A 26604-nucleotide genomic window follows, 5' to 3' on the forward strand; every position below is an offset into this window, starting at 1 on the left:
GGAACAAGAACCTGGAATAACTCTGTCTTAACACTGTACAAAAACTCCATGGCCACTGGGAGTAGGGTCAAAGAAATGTGGGTATTCAGTAAGAGGACAGCCCTGGGACAACCGAATTTTTCTCATTTATTTTACTAAAGATTTTAAGGGGACAGAAAGTGTCCATTATCTGAAATGTTGAGCTCACAAAATAATAGTACCTATTATAAATCCAAATGGTGAAAGATCTCAGTCTGTGAGCCAGCCTTGTAACATGCTTAGATGAATGACATAATGAGATTGCCACTGTAGGGAAAGAAAAATGGCTTTAAAACCAGAGCTGCTCTGCTCCAGTCCATCAGCCTCCTCATTCTAACATTGCCAACTTACACCAGCTCTCCTAGACTCATTATTAATTGAACACCCTTTTATTCCCAGAAGTTCTCAGTTTGGACAATTATATGGCCATCCTAACTATGATCACCAGAAAAATGTGTGAGTAGTTGCATTAGTTAGACTGAAGGCTATGCTACTGTCATCAAGAAAATTACACTGGTCAGAGAACATAGGAATTCATTTTTCTTTCTCCCATAATAGTTCAGGGCAGATAGTTGGTCTCAGTTCAAAAAAAGTCATCCCAGAACCCAGACTAACCAGATAGTTAGGATAGTTCTATTCTTAACATGTCACTTCCAAGATTTTTCAGTTGTTGCTGTTTTCAGCCACCAAGAAAGGAAAGAAAGAAAATTCAGGGTAGGCATCTTAATCAGTTAAACCAGAAGTTATACACATCACTGCACTCACATACCATAGTTAAGAATTTAGTCATAGGACCACACCAGCAAGAAAGGTGAAAGATTTGGGCTCAACTAGCAGACCTTGCCACAATGGGGTAACTTCACTCACTCAAATCTCCTCTTTGTTTTATTCTCCTACATTGTAGCAGCGAGACTATCAAATTTGTATTTATTAACTAGTGGTGCCACAGCAAAATAAATTTCTGCATAGGTAGGTGGATAGCTGATCAAAATTCAGACTATAAAATAATCTTAAAACATAGGATCAAGAGTCAAACTAAGTATGTTACACTTTGTAGCTTTACAAATATGTTTCAAATTCACTTTTGTTTGCCTTTGTTGCAGTATTTGCTGTACTAATTTGAAGAATTGAGAGATATAGTAGTAAATCAATAATGAATATGGTTTTCTTTTACCTGAATAATACAGACTTATAGTTTTAATGCAGGCTTATAGCTTTTGAGTAGGAACAATAAATTTTAAAATATATTGTTAAAAATGAGGAAAAAATACAATAAATATTCCAAAGTCAACAATGAAAGGTCAATTTAGACACTTTTAAAAATATTGCCAAAACAAGAAATTCCTGTCGCTAAAGTTGATTCTAGATGTAAGCAAAATCAATTGCAACTCATTTAATTGTGAAACTGAATTATCACTAGGATAAATCAAATATTTTGTAATTGTAATTGAATATGAAATAATTACAGTAAAGGTTTATATGCAAACATCACCATGCAATTATAAACAGGAGGTAAATAAATCTACATATTACAACTACATAAATATCTGAAATTTCTAAAAGTAAAAGCAGCACATATATTGGTTAGAATGTTATAGAAAGACCCTCAACTTGTGGATTTTGGATTCTTGGTTTTGAATATTGGCTGTGTGCCCAGCTAAGTTATCATGAATTGTATCTTGCTCCTCCCTCCTGCCTCCTCCAAGCTTACTGTGAGATTGGACACATACTCCTGGTCAAAAGAGTATAATAAACCTTTCTTATGTGGAAATTATCAGAAGCAATAATCTATTACAATCAGGTATTTACTCACTGGCACTTAATTTGTAGCTATTTCTTGAGGCAATCAAAGAAACTAAAAGTGGTTTGAAGATAAGAAAAGCTGGAAAAAAAATCCTATTTTACTTGAGTAATAAATTATAAATTCATTGGATTTGATGCATGTGTTATCCTCTTTGTGTGGATCCCTAAAATAAATGCCACAGGAATAAGAAGGATATATATTACCGGCATCTCTTTTTGGCTAATATGCAATTCAAAAAAGAAATTATGCTATTTCTTCAGCATATTGCCTTACTCTTTTTTCCTCAGTTGATACTTGTGATTAGGGTATGATATGGCACAGAAGAGTGTGCTATGTTTTATTTTGTTGCATATAGCTTTCCTTTTTCACTAAATCACATAATTTAACATCAGGTTGTCTCACCTTGGTCACACAACTATCCCTTAAATTCTTATACCTTTCTTTTTGGATTCAGCTACTCTAATTGATTCATTTCAAATATGAATTTTCTGTTCCAACAAACGTGGTTCTGTTTCAGTAGGTCTGGAATGAGGCCTAGGATTCTACATTTTTTACCAGCTTACAAGTGATGGTGATTTTGCTGATAGGCCATAGTTGGGCAGCAAAACCACTTTCATACTCATCAACAAAACCTAACATCTCTAGCATAAATAAGAATAAAAATTTAACTTTTAGAAAGCTCCTCAACCCCAAGCTTCCCCCTAGGAAAATCCCTAAGTGTGTCTTGGTGGAGAAAAAAGGAAGTATGGAAAGTTCCACATACTTTCGACAACAGTAAGGAAGATATCTGTTAGACCAGAAGTTATCAGTTATAACAAGAATTTTGTGTAACAGATAAGGACTGTTAAATATTTTAGCTATTTTGGAGCTGAAACTGAGGTGGTAAATAACTTATAAAGTCTTCTGTTCTGGTTTATTTCCTTGAATGTTATTTTATGGTGCTAGATGGCAATGAGGTATTGTAGATTGAAATTTACTCTCAATCCTACAAATGAGAGTAATCAGCATCAGGTAGGAAGATTCCACAATTATTAAAAATAAGAGAATGAAGTGGTTTCACTCAGCTGAATGCCCTGAATTTTTGTTAAAATTATGTGACTTTACTTTTTATAAACTCCTAATTTACCCTCTGCACATATCTAAATTTTGTAAAGCACATAGTACTTGTTTTAAATGAATGACAGGTTTAAAGGAATAAAAAATGTTTCATGTTGGAGCACAAACTAAACTATACTAAATATACAGAATTACCTTACATGTTTACAGACTGTTTTCATAATAATTTCTGTTTGGGGGGAGTATAATGCTTTTACTAAAAAAAACATTAAATAAATACTCTTTAAGTAGTAATATTTCAACTTACAGTTACAGGTAAAGAAAAATGCTAATATTCTCACCATAGGTGCCTGGTTAAATAATATCAAATAAAACATTTTTGAATTGTGCCTCATATTTGGATTAAAACAAATGTTTCGAGAATGTTTGGCAAGTCTTCTGTGACTTTGCAATTGTATTATATATTCATTATACATTATTTTCATGTTTTTCAATGTAGTCTCCTGTTAGATCCTTATTTTGCTTTGATTTTTCTATGCTGTGTCTTCATTTGTGTCATTTGAGTGCAAGAAAACTATGACCCATAAAAAGTTAAAAATTTGCTAACTATTAAAAAATAAGAGAAAATGGGAATACTATAAACTTTCATTACATTAAATTATCTGAATGAACTATTTACTTCCAAACTGATACTTATTTTTCTCATAAAAACATTTTATTTCTATCTTGGATTGGGATGAAATGCATAATTTTTCCATTAAAATTAATCAAAATATTTGTGTCCATTTAATAGCTATTTACTTTAGTAGCAGGATATTTGGAAATGAATTAAAAATTTTAAGTGGAAGATACATAAATATAAACATGTATGCCATACATTTATACTATGTGCATATCTGTAAATATATATTCTATATATAATATATATACACAGCAGTACCATCAACTCCTTTATTTATTTATTTATTTATTTTTTGAGGCAGAGTCCCGCTGTGTCACCCAGGCTAAAGAGCAATGGCACTATCTCAGCTCACTGCAGCCTCCTGCCCCCTGAGCTCAAGACTTCCTCCCAGCTCAGCCCCCCAAGTAGCTGGGAATACAAGCGCACATCACCACGCCAAGCTAATTTTTGTAGTTTTAGTAGACATGGGGTCTCACCATGTTGGCCAGGCTGGTCTCAAACTCCTGGCCTCAAGTAAACAGCCCACTTTGGCCCCACAAAGTGCTTGGGATTACAGGCATGAGCCACCACGCCCACCCAACTCCTTATCATATTTTTTTCACTTCTAAGCAAGGAAGCAATGTTTTCCAACAGAAAAATTTGCACTCAAATGATCAAATATCAAAATAATAATTCTCTACTTGAAAAAGTAGCATTACTGACATTAAATATTATTCTTATGATTAAAGATCAATCAGGTATAATTGAAATAAAACTTATACAGTCAGCCAAATGAAATATTTTAGAATGGATATAACACAGGTTGTCAAAATACAATAATGGAAATCTAAAATTAAAGAGATATGACACAATCAGAAACTATTTAAAGAAGATGTGGAACAAGTAATCAAATAATCACAATGATGACGATAATCCTCCAAGGAGGGTTAGATATAGCATATTGAGGTCACTACAGTTGAGATATTTGAACAATTCATACAACATACAAATAGTTGATTATAAGACTAGAGAATAAGTCCATGAAGACAGATAAGTCACAACATCAGTATAGCTTTTATTAAGTATGAAAAGACTACAAAAATGCAGATAAAGTTTTCCTAAAATTAGACAGCCATGAACAGACTTTGTCAACTCTAGAATAAAATCACTTTCAAAGTGCAACTCCAGACACAAGATATTCCAGTATGGTAATGAAATATATTGATCCTAGGTAAGATGATATACATAGTATTTGCAGAAATCAATAACCCATCACCATCCCAAAAAAGTACATAAATTCAATGCATTTTAATATTTATTAATAAATGAATCACTGAGTTTATAAGTTTGAAAAATGTATCAATCTAGATTCAAAAGAGTAATTCATCCTCAAAAGGGCCAGACTAAATAGACCTTCTTATAATAGTACATATTTCAGAGAAACTATAAAAAGTATAGTTTTAGAGAAGTTAGCCGAAAGATAAGTTAATGTGTCAATTTGACTGAGTTAAGGGGTGCTTGGATACTTGATACAACTTCATTTCTGGGTGTGTCTATGAGGGTGTTTCCAGAAAATATTAGTATTTGAATCAGTAGACTGAGTAAAGAAATCTACTCCCACCAACAGGGGCCAGTGTCACGCAATCTATAGAGGGACGAACTGAAGGAAGCAAAAGCACAGGAGGACGACAAATTTTCTCTCTTGAGCTGGGACATCCATAATTTCCTGCCCTTGGACATCAAAACTCCTGGTTCTCAGGCCTTTGAAGACTCTGGGACTTACACCAGCAGCCCCCCGAATCCCTCTACTCCCAACTCCCACCAAATCCTTTCTCAGGCCTTCAGACTTGGGCTGAGAGTTATTCCATAGGCTCCCTTAGTTCTCAAGCCTTTGGGCTCAGGTTGATGTATATTACAGGCTTTCCTGATTTTCTGGTTTGTAGGAGGCATATTGTGGAACTTCTCAGATCTGTAATTATGTGAGCCAATTTCCATAATAAATCTTATTTTATATATCTATATATCCTATATTGATTGTTTCTCTAGAGAACCCTGACTAATGCAGGTGATTATCAGTAACATATAGAGCAGCATGATATTCAGAGCCAAATTTGTAAGCCATGCTTTATTATCTTTTCATTCTCCTTTTTGACTCATTTTCCACCTCCATGTATCTTGCCTCTTATCCTCCAGGCGTTTGTTGCCACTGGGCTTTCAAAATCTTTGAGTTAGAACCTAATAGTCCAAAAATATACTTTTTCTAATGCCCAATCAAAATTTTCACTCTCACAATAATACAGATCTTATCCAGATGGAAATTAATTGGTTGACTTTATGGTAGGCATGATTAACAAACCTAATCACCCCAGTAATACATGCATTTCAAGAGAAGAAATTATTAATAAACTTTGTTCAGACCACCAATGTAGTTGTCTCATATGATTAAAAATAAAGTCCTTTATTTAAAAAAAATGGTGACAATGTACTGGCAGGATTATTAGATTAAGAATCCATAGCTTGGACTCTTGTCTGCTCTTTTACCAACAAGCCAGATAACTTTGATGATTTATTTTATCCCCAGGTACATGTTCCACACCTTCAAAATATAATAACAAGTGACTTTTATAAGGGTTGTGATCCACCAAGCTCTTTTGTTAAGCATTCATCCAACAAGCTAACAGGGTAAAAACTATTATTTTTTTTTTTTATTATACTTTAAGTTTTAGGGTACATGTGCACAACGTGCAGGTTACATAGGTATACATGTGCCATGTTGGTGTGCTGCACCCATTAACTCATCATTTAACATTAGGTATATCTCCTAATGCTATCCCTCCCCCCTCCCCCTGCCCCACAACAGGCCCCGGTGTGTGATGTTCCCCTTCCTGTGTCCATGTGTTCTCATTGTTATTTTTCAAACAAGAAAGTTGATGGTTAAAGAGGTTAAGTGTATAACCCAAGCACACAGTAAGTGAAGTAATATTACATTTTGTAATTTACATTAAAACCATTTTGCTATAGACTGCATTGTGAATATTAACAGCATTTTAATCTATACCTTTGAAATAGTTAATACAGTTCACCTTTGAACAACACAGAAATCAGGGACACCAACCCTTTAGCATGTGAAAATCCACATCTAGCTTTTGACTACCCAAAAACAGAATTACTAATAGCCTATTGTTGACTAGGAGGCTTACCAATAACATAATCAATTAACATGTATTTTATATGTCATATGTATTACATATTGTACTATAATAAAGTTAGGGAAAGAAAATGTTAAGAAAATCATAAGGAAAATTTATTTGCAGTCTGTACTTCGATACCATAAGTGTATGCTGTCTGTTTACAAGATGAATTGTCTGAAATGGAGAGCAACTGCAGCTGCAGACCCTATGGTACACATAAAGCAATTCAACTTTTTTAGGTAATGCCATGACTTGTCTCTGCTTCTTGGGAGTACTTGCAGGATCACCAGTGGCACTTCTTATGAGTCTCATGGTTTTTCATGTTTAATTGTATTAAACATGAAAAATATGTGAGAACTGCAAGATACCATTTTTTTTTTTCTGCCATGTGCAACTTACTGGAGAATAAAACCACTCAGATAGAGCCAATGAGAGTCACATGGCGTTTATTTAAAGAGGTTCTGGCAACACTTGGGCTCACTGCAATAGCGACAGGGGGTGGCTATGAAATTATTACAATAGTACAGTATGTACTACAGTTAATTGTATGCAGTTATAATATTGCACCTACTTTGTAAACAAACATTTACTTTGTCTACATTTCTCTTGACTGCCAATGTCACCATGTATGGTCTGTGTGTGTGCATAAGTTTACATAAACATTTTTTATGCATTTGTATATATTCTGTGATAACAAATTATAAACTAGGCTAGTATTTACATATTTTATGCATTCATGACATACCTAATTTTTTCAGTATCTCTAGGCTACATGATTTGTCTGCAAGTTTTTTCATATTGTTGCAAATCTCCAAAAAATAAATCCAATATATTTATTGAAAAATGTCTGCATATAAGTGGACCCATACAGTTCAGACTTGTGTTGTTCAAAGGTCAACCGTTTGTCAGGAGCCTTAATTAAGATTCATACTCACAGGTGGTTGCTTAGCAGTTGATGGACTCCAATCAGGATTCCACACTTAGAACTCACTTCTACAGCTTGGACTATTTCCATCTCTGATCAGCAGTAGAAACTTTGCTAATTAGCTAAGTGATGGTAGAAGAGATTTTTACTGGTAAAATTAATGTTAACACAGATAAGTGGACTGGCTAGAAATATTTACAAGTACTTCTGCCCTTGCATGAAGAGGATTTAGGAATCTATGATCCCAGAAGACAGCACACTTCAGAGTGGTGCTGTGATCCACCTGGATATCAAGGTGCATGATTGGCTGACAGTCTCCTGCTGTGTCAGGTCTGCCCCTCACTGTAAAGACTCCCACGCTACCAGATCACTCTGTTTCCTTTCATGTGTGTTATTCTTCAGTAAAACTTTTGCGCTCCTAATCCTATCTTGATACCTGCTTCCACAGAAAATGCAAATCAGCACAAGTGCTCTGGGCTTAGGACACAATTGGAACTATGTTTATCCCTTAAGAGAGGATTCTGTTGTCTGATTCTGATTCATTTAGCTGTATCCTGCCTGCCTAGAAGACTGAAACATCTGCTTTGAATAAGCCTATTCATGCAAGGTCTGGTTCAGGTGTCTAAAGGATGGAGGTCTTTATATCAAACGCCCACAAAAGAGCAGAGTAATAGATTTTATGACTGTTGTTTGATTGTGTGCTAATAAATTGTTTGTTTCTGTGGAAGGATCTACTCTGAAGCTTGCTCTCATTATAATTTCCCACCTCTTATAAGCTGGAGAAAGGGCACATGGGTTGAGGCAAAACCTATAGCTCCCATCTAAAAAAATCTCATAATTGAGAATGACGAAGCCAACTTAAATCAGTTCACAGCATGAAGTTTGGTTTTTTTACTCAAGTTGCTTAATTCCAAAGGTCATTTCCTTAAACTCCTATGCCATAATATGCTTCCCAAACTTGTCTATAAAGGATTAAGTGTCCAGTGACATGTTAATAAGCTATTCCTAACAAAGGGTTTTGGAAAACTTGCTTACTATACTTCCCTCTTGGAGGTTTCTAATATAAATTACTATATTGTAGGCTTTGGGAAGTCATACAGTGTTTTAAAAAATAACCTATGCACTCGTCGATTTTAGAAAGGAAATGGACCACTTGATCAAATATCTCAAACTTATTCAACCATTGAAGCATTTCTTTTTTTTTTTAAATGAGAAATAAGCTTTCTGTGGAATTCTACCTAGGGATAAAAGATAAACACGTATTTTTATCTCCGAAATTCTATGATTCTTTAAAAAATTGGCAAATTTTAGAAGGCAGGCTTCAAAAAAATATTTATGAATAAGGCCTTCCTCATTTTCATAATCAAGCTACCCTTTTCCTAGACATACGCTGCATGACTACAAAATTCACTGATGCACCCTTTTCTAAGATTATCAGCCTCTGTGAACTGCACTGAGTCTGTGTAGATTTTCAAAGTTCCCCATGCTCTGGTCCTATAGTGCTTAGCCATAATTATCAAGCATTACTCATCATCTCAACCTTCTATTCAAAAAACTGCTCTCTTTATTGTTTCCTTTATTTCCATCTTTGTACTTTGGCTTCTTTTTTTTTTTCTTGACCTGGTGTATCTTCTCCTAGAACTTCAAAGTTTGGTGCATGGCCCCTTCTTTACAAACTTCCTCTAGCGGTTCTAGTCTACATTGATCTATTCTTTTACAAATTCAATTACACCCACACTAGAATTAACTGTGGAGCTTCTGCTCCAAATGCACAAACCTTGAGTCATCCCTGGACAATACTGATTTAGTGGGTCTGGTATGGAGTCCAGGTACCCATAGGTTCACAAATCTCTGCTGGCAATTCTGGTATACAGAAAGGAGTGAAAAGCCTCTAACATATAATGTGTCTACTGCACCAATCAATTAAACGTGTTTCATCGCTTCCAGTGGGCCAAGTGCTCTGCTTGGGGGACTGGATTGCACAGAACATAGTATTACTCCTACTCACAGGTAGCACAGAGGGTAGCTCTTGGGAGGAATTCCATCAGCTAATGGTGTTAAGTGCTAGAAAGGAGAAATGAGTGCACTGCTTCAGGAGCACCGAGTAATGGATGGTAAACAGAGGAACTATAGAAAAAAATACCTCACAAGGAACAAAGTTCAGGTGGCTCTTGAAGAATTGGATTTTGTCTGCTAAATAAACAGCCTATCATGGCTGTGGCTCTAGCATGGAGTATAGCAGAAACAACAGAAATGCCAATAGCGGTTGGAGTACAAAGGATTTAAAATACCATACTAAAGATGTCACTGTTTTCCTCTGGATAACAGAAAATAATTTAAGAAAGAAGCATCCAACTTTGTTGTTATCTAGTGTTGATTCATATAATAGAAATCCATATCAGCCTGCCCCCCTCATACATTTTTATTAATAGTGTGTCAGGAGAATCCATTTTTAGTAAGGAACACTAAATCAGTAGCTCTCTAAATATGTAAGAATATTATATTCTCAACTAATTTTTCTTTTTTTTTTGCAGGAGTGTTTAATGAGCATATTTTATTTAAATAAATCCTCCAGTAGGAAATGGAGAATTCGCCTTTACTTAGAAGGCTATGTAAATAGCTATCTGTCAAATTTATATATGCAGCTCACCAATATTCCCTTACTGGAAACATCAGTATTTCCACATCACATCACAGTTCCCAAAAGGACTTTAAAGTCTCAAAATTCCGTGTCTCCTTTGGCTTGCTTCTCTCTTGATTCCACCTAGGCTTTATTGATGGTTCACTTCATATCATCATCTCCATCTTCATAAATTTTCTTTAGAACATTCATCAATCCCTCACTAGGATCTGTTTCAGTGTCATAGGAGGGCTTCTCTTTTTCTTTGCACTCTTTTTCAACCTGGGTCAGGTAATCCCACCTTGTGTTTTCCACTCTCTTTCTACACAATATAAGAACTGTATCAGACTTGACTTTTTTTGAACTGCCTTCCACAGAGATGGGTTTCAAGAGATTGTTCACAATCATGGAGTAAATCTTCCCATTTAGATTCTTTACCAAAAGATCAAATGACCTCTCTGTGAAATGCACCTGCACATTCTCAGGGGGAACTTGATGAACTCCAGTTAAGGTAACGTAGATTTTCACAAACTTATCTGACTGATCCCATCCATAATTACTGATTTTCACGTACAGCCCGTTGTAATGGGACCAACCACAGCAGCTGGTTTTTCATTATCAAGAAGTTCTGCTTTCTTCTGTGATTTCTGTTGCATCTTGTTCTTGATTTCTGTCTCAATCTTGGATTCTTCAGCTATAAGGGCATCACGTACTCTCTTCCTAGTAGCGTTTTCCAGCAACACCTTTACCTCTTCTAGATCTTTCTGTAGCTCTTCGGAAGCCACGGGGGCTGCGTCAGGCCGAAGGCCCGAGCTGCAGCCGCGCAGAGGAAGGAACAGGAAGCGTCGCGCAGAGCCCTCAAACCGAGCGCAGACGCCTACCCGCACTAGTCGCGGCGCCGCAGCCTGCGCGCGCACCAACCCTGCGCGAGATCGCGGCCCTAATTTTTCTTTAATTAGTAATTTATAATGCCCACATTTCAAAATATAATTTAAATGATTCTTGAAGGTCAATATATATTAATTACATTTAGCTTCAACTATAATTACTAATAAAGCCAAGTCCACTAGAATGATGATTACCAGAAACCAGTTTTATCTAGGCAGCAGTGAACAGGCAAAAAATAGTCTATTATTCTGTCAACTCTTGTATGCTGGGTAAATTAGAGACTATTTGCTAAACATCTTAACTAGACCATCTCCCATAATTAGGCCTTATATGGCCTGTGGAACATACATGGAATTAACGAAATTTAAAATGTGAAGTAATCAATTATGCTGATTACTGTCAAGAGAACTATCAATTCAGTCATATAAAGAATATATTAGAGTGGAAAGAAAGTGGAGTCCTGACAACTAATTGGGAAGATATTAAAATAGTAGAGCTTAATAAAAATCCGAAATATGATACAGATGTTAGGAAGGCTGGTTAAAGGAAGGAACAGATTTAAAAATTCCTCTGGAGGCCAAACTGATAGTCTGATTGTTTTGTAAGGAAGTATATTGGGGAATTAAGAATATGGTGGAGTAGAAGTTATCTAGCTTGTTCTTAGCACAAGTATCTGACCTCATATACATTCCTTTCTCTGCCAGGAAGCTACCAAAGGGCACTGGATTGATGGTGTCACCTACTGACCAAAATCCAAACCACCAGGACACAATCACCTCCTCTCTGGGGCTCTGAAAGTCAGTACACAGGTGTTTTTGTCTCCTATTTGTTGAAATTCAATTAATTCAGTTGTGTAAATCAACTTTCTCATTTATATGGACTATCCATATATCTTTCCCTGCTTTTCTATTCATCCCAGTTCTTTCTTAGCTGGGTCGGAAACATTTAGCTAATTTTACCATGGGGAATGCTAGCTACCTCATTTAAAAAAAAACAAAGAAATTACAACCAAGAAAACCAAGAGTAGTACTTGGTATACACACCTATCCCAAGATGAGGGAGCATTTGATCAAAATTAGTTGTTTATTTCATCAGCCCCCGCATGTGCTTAAAAGTACTCAGATAACTTCAGAGTCTAACAACCATCTTGTTTTCCTTAAAGCAAATTTCATATACCAGTATTCAAGACCAATATATCATTAGTTGATTCTGTTTTATCATCTATATATTTAATTAAAAGTACTACAGCAGCATTATCTTATTTATTATTGTAAGTATACAGCGTGCCAGCAACATCATCAAATTGTCTTTTGTGGACATATTTTCATCACATTGTTTTTATGTGAAAAGTTTGCTTGAATTTTTAAATTTTTATAAGCTAATCTTTCACTTATAATGTGCAAGTAGAGAAATCACAGAATAATTGTTCATTAAATAAAAAAAGTTTTTTCTGGATACTGGTTAGGAAATTTAAAGGACCATGACTTCATACAAATGCATATGTGTGCCAAAGAATATGAAAAATATGGTTGAAATGATACTTATTATATTTCTGCTCCTGCGTGCAGGAATTTCTTAAGACAGTACTCAGGAAGAAATCTGTGGCAGAGTGAAAGAAAATTAAGAAGAGATTGTACTTCCTGAAAGCCTATTATAATGTAATTATGTAATCTTTCTCTAAAGGTGACACTTTGCCCCGCCTAACTTTTTAGAATTGTATTTCCTTATATTCAGTCTTTCCAGCCATGGTTGAGGTGCATGTGTCCCTCACAGAAATCCAGTACAATGACAAGAACATTTGACATTTACAGCATCTTGTGACCTTCCAAGGCACAGAAGTAATTTAATAGTAATTGAAAAATTTGCCGTCAAACTACCCAAGTGATCTTAAATAGTTTGGCAGTTAACAGTCCTGAGCTATTTCAGACTTTCTCAGTGTCTACTACTGTACGGCATTGTTCACTAAGATAGCAAAAGCCTCCACTAACAAAGATACATTCAGATTTTTACAAATGCAGAGTGAACAACAAAAAAAGCAAGGTTATGTCTGAATGCTTAAAGTATTTCTCATTTATAGGCAGAAGTTTTTTGCTGGCTGTAAAACAAATCAGAACCAGCCCTGGAATCACCTAATCACAAAGAAAAGTTGTTGTTGTTGTTGTTTTTTCAACTGCAGTCATTGCCACCTTTGGGGTTGGGAGTAGCAGAGAGAGGATTGCTATTGTGATTAGAAAAACAAAGTATCTCTGGTAATAGAGCAAGACTCCATCTCAAAAAAAAAAAAAAAAAAAAAAAAAGAAACAAATAGGCACACTGGTTCACACGGTAGCGCATATATCCATATGCTTAGTTTTTAAAAAGGCAGGTTAAAACAAAACACTGCCAAATTCCTCTGAATAATATTATACAGGAGTGTCTTTAATGAATGGCTTGATTTGTTCAGTTTCTCAGATGTTAGTTTCCCTTTCAAGGGAAGGCAAGTAGAAAAGACTAGAGACAGGCGTCCTCAATTTGAGCAGAGAAAGAGAAGATGGAATAAAAGAACAGATAGACGCCAAAGGAGAGAGGTGGTCAATAATTCCCAATGGGGGAATGCTGAAAGAATGGCTTTAGAGGTATATAAAACCTAGGGTTAAACTGTCCTTTTCTGTGCTGTGACTGCTCTCCAAACTGCAGCAGATTTGTCACTACCCTGTTGGTGCCTTAGGGAATTATAGAGAAGGGGTCTTTGTCCACCCATGGGGTGAAAGGGGGTAGGAGGAGAATTTCTAACTTCAGAGAAGGAACAAGAAGTCAAGTGCTTAATGAGTTGAAGCCAGGAGCAGTGATTCAGAGCAAGATGTAAAATATTCCCTGATAAAATTCCTCTGAGAATCTTCTGAAACATCAGGAACAACCCTGGACTTCCTTGGTCCACACAAGAGGGAGCTTATAGTCACTTTATTTGAATATTAAAAACTAGGCTGCCCTGAAAAGACAAGAATGTGGAGACCCTTTCATTATCATGCATTATCTTGCTCCAAGGGGCTCATTTACTGCCATGTATACATAACTCAGAAACTTTGGTGCTCAGGAATGAGACTGAGTTGATCACCATCCAGGGAAGGGAGAACCCTAGGGAAAGGGAGAAACCTGCTTCAATGTCCTGGGGTCATTTACATGGGTGGTATAAGGGTGAGAAAGTGCATCTAGGAGGTAATGGCCTTGAAATTAGAGTTTCCATTCTTCACTGGGGAGAAACAAGCAAATGACCTCACCTCCGTATCATGGTGAAAGAAAAGTAACAAAGTCAATAATCAAAGAATCAAATCCTCAAAACACATATACACATAAGACAAATGTTATTCACAAATTCCTATCTATAAGGCCAGTCTTGCATATGGTTTTTTAGGAAAAAGCTATTTCAAAGTTGCTTTCCACAAACTCTCTCCTTGAAAGGCAAGTAGCTAAGAACCAATAGGTGAGTAATTGTTTTGGTAAGTTTGGTAAGTTGGTAGAAAGTAATGAGCCAGAAAATGGTGTTATTTGGGCCAAAGGGGAAAAGAAGAGGATAAGAAATAGACTGAAATGGAGAAGTCGTCAAATAAATTGTGCTGTGTGCTCACACTGTGCCAGAGACCAGCCTTAATGAGAGAAGACTGTCTGCTTGGAAGCCTAGAAGAGATACTGGACTTTGTTTTAATTTTACTTTTTGTAAACAGACAGATAAAATTTTATTTATGTATCCTGTACAACATATCATTTTGAAATATATAAACGTGATGGAATGACTAACTCATTTCACACACTTAACATTTTTGTGATGAGAACACTTTACACTCAGCATTTTTCAAGAATATATTATTGTTAGTAGTCAACATGTTATACAATAGATTTCTTGAACTTATTCCTCCTATCTAACTGAAATTTTATATTCTTTGACCAACATCTCCCCAAGGCCACTCACCCACCCTCCCCAACTTCTGGTAACCACCATTTTACTCTCTATTTCTATGAGATTAACTTTTTTAGATTCTACATATGAGTGAGCTCACGCAGTATTTGTCCTTCTGTGCCTGGCTTTTTTCACTTAATGTAATGTCTTTCAGGTTCAACCACGCTGTTGTAAATGACAGGATTTCTTTTTTTTTTCTTCTAATGACTGAAGAGTATTTCATTGTGCATGTATATATTTTCTTTATTCATTCATTCATTCATTTATTGATATACAGTTAGGTTCAGTCCATGACCTAGCTGTTGTAAATAGTGCTGCAATAAACATGAGTGTGCAGATATCACTAACATACTGATTCCATTTCCTCTGAATATATGCCCAAGTAATGGGATTGCCAGTAGTACTATTTTTAATTTTTTGAGGAACGTCCATAGTGTTTTTTAAGATAGCTGTACTAATTTACATTTGCTCCAACATTATGCAAGCATTCCCTTTTCTCCACATCCTCACCAACACTTGTTATCTTTTGCCTTTTTGTTAATAGCCATTCCAACAGAAGTGAGGTGATATCTAATTGTGATTTTGATTTGCATTTCTCCAACGATTAGCAATGTTGAACATGTTTCCCATACACCTGTTGCCCATTTGTATGTTATCTTTTGAGAAATAGCTATTCAAGACCTTTGTCCATTTTTAATTGGGTTATTTTTCTTGCAATTGAGTTGTCTGAGTTCCTTATATATTTTGAATATTTACCCCTTAACAGATGTATAGTTTAAAAATATTTTTTCTCCCATTCTGTAGGTTGTCCCTTCACTCTGTTGGTTGTCTCTTCACTGTGTTTATTTTTGCCTCTGCTGTGCAGAGCCTTTTTAATTTCATACAATTCCATTTGTCTATTTTTGCTTTTGTTACCTGTGTTTTTTGGGTCATGTCTAAATAATGATTGCCTAGACCAATGTCATAGAGCTTTTCCCCTTTCTATTTTTCTAGTAATTTTGTAGTTTCAGGTCTTCCATCGAAGTCTTTAATCCATTTTGGGTTTTGTATATGGTGAGAGAGAGGGGTCTGTCTTCATTCTTCTTCATGCGGATATGGAGATTATTGACTTTGAAGATGAGGGCAAGGTCATTGGTTAGGGCACAGAAACACACAATCACCTCACCTATGTCAGCTTATTGGAAATAGACACAAAAGCAATAAGTACTCCAAATTAAATTTATATTTTTATTTTTGCAATTTAGTATTATCTATGCTTTTAATGCTTGTACATCTACTGTATCTTTATAGCAGATATACTATATAATGAGGTACTACGCTGTATCTTTTCCTAGTTCTGCTCTATAACATCAGGTTGACAGTTTTTCAGGTTATATAATTTTTAGTGATGGCTGTGTTACCAAATGGCTAACTAAATTTCAAAAAAATAAACTTAGTTTTTATGAAGTAGTACTATGTATATCCAACACATTTCTGGATGTACACATTTAGCTAGATCCTCATGACTCCAGATAAGGACTAGGCAAAAAACTGTTATGCCTGGTAAAGCTAAGACAGAGACTAAGGTTCAGTTTATAGCAGGAGAGTATGGCAGCTGCACTGCTGGGCATGGTAGAGTAGTGGTACACACTATCAGAACAGCTATGCATGTCAGAGACTGTAGAAGACCAAAAGATCAGGAACAGTGCCTGCTCTGCATGACATGGGGCAAAAAAGCATGGGTGCTATGGGAGGGGAGTTACTCTCAATTATTTGTGAGATATTTGGAATATTACCATAAATACAAGTCAGGGAAAGATGAAGAACACTGGAAATCCTATGAATAGTGGTGACACATGGATATTTGGACTATTGATTTTAATGTAAAATACATTCACAGGCTTTCAAAGCCTAGACAACATTCAGATTATGTCTTCTGCTACGTTCAGGAAGCTAGTTTGCTCAAGATTTATTCTGTTTGTGGCTTTTTGATGCCCAGATTCCAGCTAGGACATTGAGAGCCTGGGTTCAGTGGCTATGACAGGAGCTTCCTGGTTGGGGAAGCTGAGGTTTCCTTAAGTTCGCTAAGTTACTGATATTAGAATCCTTCTTGAAGAGTCAATCTAAAGCCTGCTCTCCAGCCCTTCCAGTGACTTTTGTAAGCGCTTAATTCCTTAAATATTTTTTGCTTAAACTAGCCAGAGTAGTTTCTTTATTCTGCAACAGGAAGCTCACTCATGCTCTCTTTCATTTGGTGAATTGTGAATCCAGGAAGAAAAATCTTAAAACAAGCTTTAAAATATAAAACATAAATAACAGATTGTTAAGTCCTTTTAAATTGAATTCTTTATTTACTCAAGTGGCATTGTCATTAACCTAACTGAAAAAGAGTCTATGTTGAGTTTATTGAAGAAGAAAAAAACTCATGATTTTTTGCATAACTGTTGATGAAGAAAATCTTTGACTGTGTTGATTCCTCGCAGAGATTACTACACGAAGTATTATTTGTATTATCTTATGAAGTTCTCAATTTTAAAGAAGGAAAAATAGCTGTTTATAATAGAAAATCCTAGAGAAAGCCTATTATTTTCTCTTTATAAGGTGCTTACAAATATTACAAGTCAAGGGAATTATTGTGATAGCATTAGCTCAGTCAGAAATCTATCCACATCATTAAATATCCTCACCAGGAATCTGAACAACAAAGAAAATTAAATTGGCTTACTGTGATCTGTCACATTTATAAGCAGTGGTTTACCTAGAATGCCTCAACAATTCTTAAAGCACTGTCACACTGATCAACACCACCCTTCTAAGGTTGCTAAGCTTTATTTCCTACTCTGTTTTTATCAGACGTTATAAGACTTAAAGGTGAATCACTCTGAGTTCTGTAAGGTACTGAACCTTTTTATTTGTAATACCCACAAATGCCTTGTGTGATTTATCTTTACTCTGTGCTACAGAACACCAACTAGATACCCACAACTCAAACAACTCACAACCCAAAGGCCAAGCTTTTTCCAGAGTCTGGTTCTTTCATACCGATTGTCCAAAGAAAACATAAGCAATAAGCATGCCTGCCTATATCAAACTGTGCTGCCTCCCTGGGGCTCAAGCACTGCAGGCTGGCAGCTACATCTGTCTTTTTTGTTTTGAAGATCATCTTGTACTGAAGAAGTGTGCCAAGAATTTAAAAATAGAAACATTTGGCTTTGATTAAAACAGCTTTCTATTTTTAAAGAACTGCCTGTCCATAAAGACTTTAAGGCAGTAATTTGCAATGTTGTGGCCAGGTCCTGCATTTATTTTAATTATTCATACAGTATTTCTTTTAAGTGAGCTACCTTTTGCCTTTGAATATTTAAACATTATATATTTTCATATGCTATTCAAATGCTTAGAGTTTCTAGCACGTAGAACAAAAGATCATGCCAATAAGTTTCAGAAAAAAAAATGAACTGATGTTTAAGATAACCCATCTCAGAAATTTCTCATCTACATTATTTCATAATCCTAGATGGAGAATCTAAAATTAGAAACATGAGTTCTAAAGCACAACTCATGTTGATGAAAAAGGTCTAGTTAAATTACATTTCTTTGATACAATTTAGTATAAATATTTCCATTTAATATTTATACCTGGAGTACTATAAAAACTAGAGTCTCAATAGGATAACATAATCATGAGCTAATGAGGTTTAAACAAGAGAACAATCTTTTCCTTAGAGGCACAGATCATACTATATATTTTTAACCCATAAATGTGTAGTTTAAACACCATGTTACAAAATTGCACGTATAAATAAGAAAAATAACTTCTCTGCCATAATCACAATTGTTAGCTTATATTTCAGGATAGGAAGAAAAAATGTTTGTGGTTTGCTCCTATATTATTTTTTCTTATACTTAAGTTCTGGGATACATGTGCAGAACATGCAGGTTTGTTAAATAGGTATACATGTGCCATGATGGTTTGCTGCACCCATCAACCTGTCATCTACATTAGGTATTTCTCCAAACACTGTCCATCCCCTTGCCCCACAACCCTGGACAGGCCCCAGTGTGTGATGTTCCCTTCCCTGTGCCCAAATGTTCTCATTGTTCAACTCCCACTTATGAGTGAGAACATACGGTGTTTGGTTTTTTGTTCCTGTGTTAGTTTGTTGAGAATAATGGTTTCCAGCTTGATCCATTTCCCTGCAGAGGACATGAACTCATCCTTTTTTATGGCTGCATAGTATTCCATGGTGTATATGTGCCACATTTTCTTCATCCAGTCTTTCATTGATGGGCATTTGGGTTGGCTCCAAGTCGTTGCTATTGTGAATAGTGCTGCAATAAACATACATGTGCATGTGTCTTTATAAAAGAATGATTATAATCCTTTGGGTATATACTCAGTAATGGGATTGCTGGATCAAATGGTATTTCTAGTTCTAGATCCTTGAGGCATCATCACACTGTCCTCCACAATGTTTGAACTAATTTACATTCCAACCAGCAGTGTAAAAGCGTTCCTATTTCTCCACATCCTCTCCAGCATCTGTTGTTTCCCGACTTTTTAGTGATCACTATTCTAACTGGTATGAGATGGTATTTCATTGTGGTTTTGATTTGCATTTCTCTAATAACCAGTGATGGGCTTTTTTCATATGTTTGTTGGCCACATAAATGTCTTCTTTTGAAAAATGTCTGTTCATATCCTTCACCCACTTTTTGATGGGGTTGTTTTCTTGTAAATTTGTTTAAGTTTCTTGTAGATTCTGGATACTAGCCCTTTGTCAGATGGGTAGATTGCAAAAATTTTCTCCTATTCTGAAGGTTGCCTTTTCACTCTGATGATAGTTTCTTTTGCTGTGCAGAAGCTTTCTAGTTTAGCTACACCCCATTTGTCAATTTTGGCTTTTGTTGCCATTGCTTTTGGTGTTTTAGTCACGAAGACTTTGCCATGCCTATGTCCTGAATGGTATTGCCTAGGTTTTCTTCTAGGGTTTTTATGGTTTTAGATCTTATGTTTAAATCTTTAATCCATCTTGAGTTAATTTTTGTGTAAGGTGTAAGGAAAGGGTCCAGTTTCAGTTTTCTGCAGATGGCTAGCCAGTTTTTGCAACACCATTTATTAAATAGGGAATCCTTTCTCTATTTCTTGTTTTTGTCAGGTTTGTCAAAGATGAGATCGTTGTAGATGTATGGTGTTATTTCTGAGGCCTCTGTTCTGTTCCATTGGTCTATATATCTGTTTTGGTATCAGTACCAAGGTGTTTTGGTTACTGTAGCTTTGTAGTATACTTTGAAGTCAGGTAGCTTAGTGCCTCCAGCTTTGTTCTTTTTGCTTAGGATTGTCTTGGCTTTGCAGGCTCTTTTTTGGTTTCACATGAAATTTAAAGTAGATTTTTCTAAAGTGGTGAAGAAAGTCAATGGTAGCTTGATGGGAATAGCATTGAATCTATAAATTACTTTGGGCAGTATGGCCATTTTCACGATATTGATTCTTCCTATCCTTGTGCATGGAATGTTTTTCTATTTGTTTGTGTCCTCTTATTTCCTTGAGCAGTGGTTTGTAGTTCTCCTTGAAGAGGTCCTTTACATCCCTTGTAAGTTGTATTCCTAGGTATTTTAATCTCTTAGTAGCAATTGTGAATGGGATTTCACTCACTATTTGGCTCTCTGTTATTGCTGCATAGGAATGCTTGTGATTTTTGCACAATGATTTTGTATCCTGAGACTTTGCTGAAGTTGCTTATCAGCTTAAGGAGATTTGGGACTGAGACGATGGGGTTTTCTAAATATACAATCATGTCATCTGCAAACAGAGACAATTTGACCTTCTCTCTTCCTATTTGAATACACTTTATTGCTTTGTCTCGCCTGATTGCCCTGATCAGAATTTCCAATACTATGTTGAATAGGAGTGGTGAGAGAGGACACCTCGTTTTGTGCCAGTTTTCAAAGAGAATGCTTCCAGCTTTTGCCCATTCAGTGTGATATTGGCTGTGGGTTTGTCATAAATAGCTATTATTTTGAGATACATTTCATCTATACCTAGTTTTTTGAGCATTTTTAGCATGAAGGGGTATTGAATTTGTTGAAGGCCTTTTCTGCATCTATTGAGATAATCATGTGGTTTTTGTTGGTTCTGTTTATGTGATGCATTACGTTTATTCATTTGTGTATGTTGAACCAGCCTTGCATCCCAGGGATGAAGCTGACTTGATTGTAGTGGATACGCTTTTTAATGTGCTGCTGGATTTAGTTTGCCAGTGTTTTATTGAGGATTTTAGCATGATATTCATCAGGGATATTGGCCTGAAATTTTCTTTTTTTTTGTTGTGTCTCTGCCTGGTTTTGGTATCAGGATGATGCTAGCCTCATAAAAAGAGTTAAAGAGGAGTCCTTTTTCCATTGTTTGGAATAGTTTCAGAAGGAATGGTACCAACTCCTCTTTCTACCTCTCATAGAATTCTGCTGTGAATCCGTCTGGTCCTGGGCTTTTTGTGGTTGGTAGGCTAGTAATTACTGCCTCAATTTCAGAACTTGTTATTGGTCTATTCAGGGATTCGACTTCTTCCTGGTTTAGTCTTGGGAGGGTGTATGTGTCCAGGAATTTATCCATTTCTTCTAGATTTTCTAGTTTATTTGCATAGAGGTATTCGTAGTATTCTCTGATGGTAGTTTTTATTTCTGTGGGATCATTGGTGATATCTGCTTCATCATTTTTTATTATGTCTATTTGTTTCTCTCTTCCTTATAAGTCTGGATAGTAGTCTATTTTGTTAATCTTTTCAAAAAACCAGATCCTAGGTTCATTGATTTTTTGAAGGGTTTTTCATGTCTCTAACTCCTTGATCTCTGCTCTGATCTTTGTTATTTCTTCTCTCTGCTAGCTTTTGAATTTGTTTGCTTTTGCTTCTCTAGTTCTTTTAATTGTGACGTTAGGGTGTCAATTTTAGATATTTCCTGCTTTCTCCTATGGACATTTAGTGCTATAAATTTTCCTCTAAACACTGCTTTAGCTGTGTCCCAGAGATTCTGGTATGTTGTCCCTTTGTTCTCATTGGTTTTAAAGAATTTACTTATTTCTGCCTTAATTTAGTTATTTACCTAGTAGTCATTCAGGAGCAGGTTGTTCAGTTTCCATGTAGTTGGTGATTTTGAGTGAGTTTCTTAATCCTGAGTTCTAATTTGATTGCACTGTGGTCTGAGAAACTGTTTGTTATGATTTTTATTCTTTTGCATTTGCTGGGGAGTGTTTTACTTCCAATTATGTGAATAAGTGCTATGTGGTGTTGAGAAAAATGTATATTCTGTTGATTTTTTGTGGTGAGTTCTGTAGATCTCTATTAGGTCTGCTTGGTCCAGTGCTGAGTTCAAGTCCTGAATATCCTTGTAATTTTTTGTCTCCTCGATCTAATATTGACAGTGGGGTGATAAAGGCTCCCACTATTATTATATGGGAGTCTAAGTCTCTGTGTAGGTCTCTAATAACTTGCTTTATAAATCTGCGTGCTCCTGTATTGTGTGCATATATACTTAGGATAGTTAGCTCTTCTTGTTGTATTGATCCCTTATGCCATTATGTAAGGGCCTTCTTTGTCTTTTTTGATCTTTGTTGGTTTAAAGTCTGTTTTATCAGATCTAGAATTGCAACCCTAGCTTTTTTAGCTTTCCATTGTCTTGGTAAATCTTCCTCCAGCTCTTTATTTTGAGCCTATGTGTGTCTTTGCATGTGTAATGAGTCTCCTGAATACAGCACACTGATGGGTCTTGACTCTTTATCCAATTTGCCCATCTGTGTCTTTAATTGGGGCATTTAGCCCATTTATATTTAAGGTTAACATTGTTATGTGTGAATCTGGTTCTGTCATTTTGATGCTAGTTGGTTATTTTGCCCATTAGTTGATGCAGTTTCTTCTAGTGTCAATGGTCTTTACATTTTTGTATGTTTTTGCAGTGGCTGGTACTGCTGGTACTGGTTTTTCCTTTCCATATTTAGTGCTTCCTTCGGAAGCTCTTGTAAAGCAGGCCTGGTGGTGACAAAATCTCTTAGCATCTGCTTGTCTGTAAAGGATGTTATTTCTCTTTCATGTCTGAGGCTTAGTTTGGCTGGGTATGAAATTCTGGGTTGAAAATTCTTTTCCTTAAGGATGTTGAATGTTGGCCCCTACTCTCTTTTGGCTTGTAGGGTTTCTGCAAAGAGATCCGCTGTTAGTCTGATGGGCTTCTCACAAAGGGGGCTGCCCTTAACATTTTTTTTCTTTCTCTTTGGCTGCCATTAACATTTTTTTTTTTTTTTTCATTTCAACCTTGATGAATCTGAAAATTACGTGCCTTGGGGTTGCTCTTCTCAAGGAGTATCATATGGTGTTCTCCATATTTCCTGAATTTGAATGTTGTCCTGTCTTCCTAGGTTGGGGAAGTTCTCCTGGATAATACCCTGAAGTGTGTTTGCCAACTTGGTTCCATTCTCCCTGTCACTTTCAGGTACACCAATTAAATGTAGGTTTGGTCTCTTCACATAGTCCCATATTTCTTGGAGGCTTTGTTGGTTCCTTTTCATTCTTTTTTCTCTAATCTTGTCTTCACACTTTATTTCATTAAGTTGATCTTCAATCTCTGATATCCTTTCTTCTGCTTGATCAATTCAGCTGTTGACACTTGTGTATGTGTCACAAAGTTCTTGTGCTGTGTTTTTCAGCTCCTCAGGTTATTTATGTTCTTCTCTAAACTGGTTATTCTAGTTAGCAGTTCCTGTAACCTTTTATCAAGATTATTAGCTTCTTTTCATTGGGTTAGAACATGCTTCTTTAGCTCAGAGGAGTTTTTTATTACCCACCTTCTGAAGCCTACTTCTGCCAGTTAATCAAACACATTCTCTGTCCAGTTTTCTTCACTTGCTGATGAGGAGTTCTGATCCTTTGGAGGATAAGAGGCTTTCTGGTTTTTGGAATTTTCAGCCTTTTTGTGCTTGTTTTTCCTCACTTTAGTGGAATTGTCTACCTTCGGTCTTTGATGTTGGTGACTTTCAGATGGGGTTTTTGAGTAGTCATCTTTTTTGTTGATGTTGATGCTATTGCTTCCTGCTTGTTAGTTTTCCTTCTAACAGTCAGGCCTCTCTTCTGCAGGTCTGCTGGCATTTGCTGCAGGTCCACTCCAGACCTTGTTTGCCTTGGTATCACCAGCGGAGGCTGCAGAACAGCAAATATTGCTGCCTGCTCCTTCCTCTGGAAGATTTGTCCCAAAGGGGTACCTGCCAGATGCCAGCTGGAGCTCTCCTTTATGAGGTGTCTGTTGACCCCTGCTGGGAGGTGTCTCCCCATCAGGAGCCATGGGGATCAGGGACCCACTTGAGGAGGCAGTCTGTCCTTTATCAGAGTTCGAGTGGTGTGCTGGCAGGCCTGCTTCTCTCTTCAGAGCTGGCAGGCAGGAACGTTTAAGTCTGCTGAAGCTGTGCCCACAGCAGTCCCTTCCCTGAGGTGCTCTGTCCCAGGGAGATGGGAGTTTTATCTATAAGCGACTGACTGGGGCTGCTGCCTTTCTTTCAGAGATGCCCTGCCCAAAGAGGAGGAATCTAGAGAGGCAGTCTGGCTACAGGGGCTTTGCGGCACTATGGTGGGCTTTGCCCAGTCCAAACTTCCCTGTGGCTTTGTTTGCACTATGAGGGGAAAACCACCTACTCAAGTCTAAGTAAGGATGGATGCCCCTCCCCCCACCAAGCGCAAGTGTCCCAGGTCAACTTCAGACTGCTGGCAGAAAGAATTCCAAGCCAGTGGATCTTAGCTTGTTGAGCTCCATGGGGGTGGAATCTGCTGACCAAGATCACTCAGCTCCCTAGCTTCAGTTCCCTTTCCAGAGGAGTGAAGTGTTCTGTCTTGCTGGCATTCCAGGGACAACTGGGGTACAAAAAAATTCTTGAAGGTAGTTTGGTGTCTGCACAAATGGCCACCCAGCTTTCTGCTTGAAACCCAGGGCCCTGGTGGTGTAGGCATCCAAGGGAATCTCCTGGTATGTGGGTTGCAAAGACAGTGGGAAAAGTGTAATCTGGGCCAGATAGCTCCGTCCCTCATGTCACAGTCCCTCATGGCTTCCCTTGGCTAGGGGAGGGAGTTCCCTGATCCCTTGTGCTTGCTGGGTGAGGTGACGCCCCACCCTGCTTTGGCTCATCCTCCATGGGCCGCACCCACTGTCTAACCAGTCCCAGTGAGATGAGCCAGGGAGCTCAGTTGGAAATGCAGAAATCACTCACCTTTTGCGTTGGTCTCATTGGGAACTACAGACTGGAGCTGTTCCCATTTGGCCATCTTGCCTGGGAATCCCCCTGTGTAAGGTTTTTCTAAGCTTTCAGATTCAAATAAAATTGGCAATGTTTCTTCAAAAACCTCCTGGAAGACCAAGACCCTCCCTAAGATTTCTATGAATCCTCAAAGACATACATTTTTGTGACCTCCTCAGGTTTGAATCCTGGTCTTACCAAACTCTGACTTGTTTCTGAATTCTCTTGGTTTTCTCCTATTATTAAAAGAGAACTATTCTATAGCATCTATTAACAGTTACCTGTTGGAATATGACTAATGTCTTTAAAAGTGGAAGTAGCAGTTAGGGAAAATAGTTGAGAGTAGGCAGAAGCAGCAATTCTATAAGCAGAAATCTAAAGGTAAGAGGGAGTGTTAGAAAGAGAGTGAGAGAAAAGAAAATGGCACCAAGAAAACATGACAATAGAAAGTGGGGTGTGGTCACAGTGAGTGGGGTTAACCATTAAACATATCTTTTGTTGGGATGGATAAAATACTGTCGTGTAGATGGATACCTGGTAGCTTCTTGACTGTAAATACAGTTTATTTGGAAAGTGTTATGCTCTAGGAAGAAAAGCTCTTGTATTTAGAACACTTACACTAACAAGGCAAGGGCTTAAAAACATCATTCAAAGTAAGAAAATTAGCAGTTCTTGAGATGTTTAAGTTAGTGCTGTCACACATACAACTGTAGTCTTTGTGTGAAGATTGGAAAATCAAGAGTAGGGCCCACAGTCAGAGCTTCCAACAAATGCTCAGAGAGAGGCATTTGTGGTCCCCAAAATCCATTGCCTTGGAGCCAAGTGTGACTCTGGATAAGTTATTCAGCACCTCTGAAGCTTATTTCTTCATTTCTGGAATGAGAAATTGACCATATCTCCAAGGTTTCTTACAATCTTATAATTTAGTGATTCCATAGTTTTTTTTTTTTTTTAACTGCCATGTCCTTCATACTAAGATTTTAGGATCATATATGTTAATTGAGTCACGGTGACATTTAACAGTTTATCTTAGTTGAAGGTGAAATTTGCTGATATAGGAAAACATTGAAACCTCAAGAGAGAAGGGTTATTCTCACTTATTAATCTACCTCTCTAGCTATTTCAAATTATCAGATACTTATTGCCTCTGACCTCTACAAGGTACCACACTAGGACTATTAGGAATATAGAAATGAATAAAATATCATTTCTACTATCAAGAAACTTGAGACAAGGAACCAGAAGACATGTACTTAAG

General features: G+C 36.8%; 1 pseudogene; it reads right to left on the minus strand.

Annotated features, from left to right (window-relative positions):
* Nucleotides 1-10205: 10205 nt before the first annotated feature.
* LOC129487229 (calcyclin-binding protein-like) lies at nucleotides 10206-11190 on the minus strand (annotated as a pseudogene).
* Between the last annotated feature and the right edge of the window lie 15414 nt (nucleotides 11191-26604).

The sequence above is a fragment of the Symphalangus syndactylus genome, chromosome 8 (genome assembly GCF_028878055.3).
Source record: "Symphalangus syndactylus isolate Jambi chromosome 8, NHGRI_mSymSyn1-v2.1_pri, whole genome shotgun sequence".
In the NCBI taxonomy this organism is placed as follows: Eukaryota; Metazoa; Chordata; class Mammalia; order Primates; family Hylobatidae; genus Symphalangus; species Symphalangus syndactylus.